Source organism: Montipora capricornis, chromosome 4, assembly GCF_036669925.1.
Source record: "Montipora capricornis isolate CH-2021 chromosome 4, ASM3666992v2, whole genome shotgun sequence".
In the NCBI taxonomy this organism is placed as follows: domain Eukaryota; kingdom Metazoa; phylum Cnidaria; class Anthozoa; order Scleractinia; family Acroporidae; genus Montipora; species Montipora capricornis.
Window position 1 is genome coordinate 38,502,879 of NC_090886.1, and position 2,584 is coordinate 38,505,462.

At 37.6% G+C, this 2,584-nt stretch overlaps 1 protein-coding gene across 1 annotated transcript in view; it reads left to right on the plus strand.

The window, feature by feature from the left end:
* Window positions 1-1,221: 1,221 nt before the first annotated feature.
* LOC138046889 (zinc finger protein 208-like) overlaps window positions 1,222-2,584 on the plus strand; it is a 218,233-nt gene continuing 216,870 nt past the window's right edge. Inside the window, exon 1 of the mRNA XM_068893483.1 lies at window positions 1,222-1,347. The gene's annotated coding sequence lies outside the window, so the exon portion shown is untranslated. The remainder of the gene's footprint in view (window positions 1,348-2,584) is intronic.

Below are 2,584 nucleotides of genomic sequence, written 5' to 3' on the forward strand. Positions count from 1 at the left end.
CTCACAGGCGACCTAAACACATAATTCGAATGCTGTTCTGGGCTAGTTTTGAAATCTGCTTTTATCCTTCATTAAAGGAAGGATAGGAGAAAATTTCAAAACTAGCCCAGAACGCCTCAAATCGTTACGTTGACTGAGCGGTCGAATTGCGTGTTTGGGCTGCCTGTGCACTCTCAATGACGACTGATCTCCCGCGACAAGATGACTATTTTTGCGGGTAGATCATTTAACTCCAAACATTGGATCGGTTCACCAAAGTCACGCAACACCGTAGGCATATCAGCGAAAAAATGCTTATGTTTTAAATTAGTGAACCGTTTTTTATCTCTTTCTTCAGGGAGTTAAAAAGATAGCATAAAGGGACTACTTTTATACCTGTGCTTTGCAGTATACATTACGCCCCTTCGAGGGTGCGAACAAACAAAGGCAAAAGTACGCAAAGTCCTGCGTAACGAAAAAAGCTCCGGATTATAGCATAGTTAATGGAGTAGAATGGTTATGAAACCCGACAAATTTCTTTGTTGTAGGTTTTTGTTCTCTTTTTTTGGCCTTGACCGTGCACAAAACACAATAGTTGTTTACTCCGTACTGAGAAAGTAACCAATAGAAAAGTTTTGGTTACGTAATTCATGAATAGTGTATAAGCGCAAAACAAAAGATTGTGCATGGTCGTGGACTTTCCAACCTAAATCTTGGCATCTTTGTTTGCTCCATTGACGTTTGCCGAGCTTCCAAACTAGTCCCCTGTATTAACTATGATTAAAGATAATGGTGTAGCTTATCTATTAAACTTGTTAAACTATCTAACTTTTTAAGTTGAAAATGAATTTGCTCGTTGCTTTTAAATTAAAAATAAAAAATAAAAATTAATTGAATTTTTTTGTTGACAGCCCAGATTGACTTGTCCATTTGACTTTTCACTGTATCAATTGCCCGGCTATTAAACCATTTCACACTTCACTAAACCATTTGCCGCTGAGTTAAGTCGTTTGTCAATTAGTTGAACCGTTTCTTTTTTAGCAAAATCGTTTCAGTCTTGACTTGTCCATTTGTCACTTTATTTCAATTTATTGTATTTTTGGCGGTGATGGCCGCCCATAGAACTGATTACTGAAATCAAACTCATTAATCCGCTCGTCAGAGGAACGCTTGAGCTGTTTTGACTTTCCGTCAGTCAGATTATTTGATGAAACTGATAACTTAGCTAAGTGATTCTGCAGATGCGTTTCTTGTCTTCAAACAAAACTCGTTTAGAGGGGAAGAAAGTCTTCTATTATTAACGCTCCCGCAGATTGACTAAATAGGAGAGAGAGAGTGTGCTGATATTTCAATCGTTCGATCTGTGTGGTAAGTGATAAATTTCGTTCTTTCTTTTTCGAGTTGGAGATCACGGCATTAAAAACTGTTGTTGCTAACATTTGTGTTCAGCAAACAAGTTCAGGTGCCTTATTAGGGGGAGTATGTATGACTCCAGGTGCAAAACCAAAGCAGCAGGTTGGCCCTGAAATTAAGTGCGTCATTCAAAATAAACACCAACTCTGTGATTTTACTGTGTTGATCAAACTTACATTTTACCCTCTTAATTATGTAGCTCGGCAGGGCAAATTGCCATAATTTGTGATCAGAAAACTAATTTCGGCCATAATTTAATGTAAACCTCTATTTTTAACACGATCAGTAATTAAAGCTGAACAGCTTGTTGGGTCGTTTATAATAACAAACAAGAATGACTACAAAATATATACATTAAACTGAGACTGAATAATAACTTAATAGTATAGATTACGATCATCATACTTGTGCAAGTTGAAGCACGAATTGCTGTGGTTATTTGTTCTACTTTTCGTGTGTGACGTCTTTTCCAAAATACTGAAAATACGAACAGTTTCCAAGTAAAATCACTGTATTTGAAACCTCTCGTAAGCAACTGCGACCCTTTATTAGAGGGCAATCCCGAACCATCGAGTTTGCAATCGAGTTCCTAACTCGAAAACCAACTCGAAATCCAGCTCGAAGTCTAACTCGAAGTCTAACTCGATCTTCAACTCGAACTCGAACTCGAGTCCAAACTCCAGGGATTATTTCTTCCTTTAATCTCTCGTAAGCGACCACTTCACAGATAATAGAGCGGAAATTGGATAATAAGCCGCAGTAACATTATCGCATTCCTGGGTAGTACAAGAGTGGGAAATTTCTCAATGGGAAGTAGCGGCGGATTTTCAGTTTTACTGGAAATTGACTTTCTGCACGAATAAACTTGCGTCTGTGAATAAATGAAGATAAGACCGCATTCCATGCACGGTTTTTGTCTTGGTAATCTTTGCGTCACATGTTTATGTTATATTCCCTTAATTTAAAGCGTTTATCACAGTCAGCAATCGAGCGTAGGCATAGATGTATCATAAATAAGCTGATTGAATTACTAGCACTGGCACTTGTTTTACGGTTTTGATGTGAGCGCTCTATGAAGCGATAACCATAGCTCAAGTGTGGAAAACAGTATCAATTGACTTGTGAATGAAAAAAAAAACGAAAAGGTAATGAATGAAAATTCTGTATGAATGTTGTTTGTTATTAACCGCAA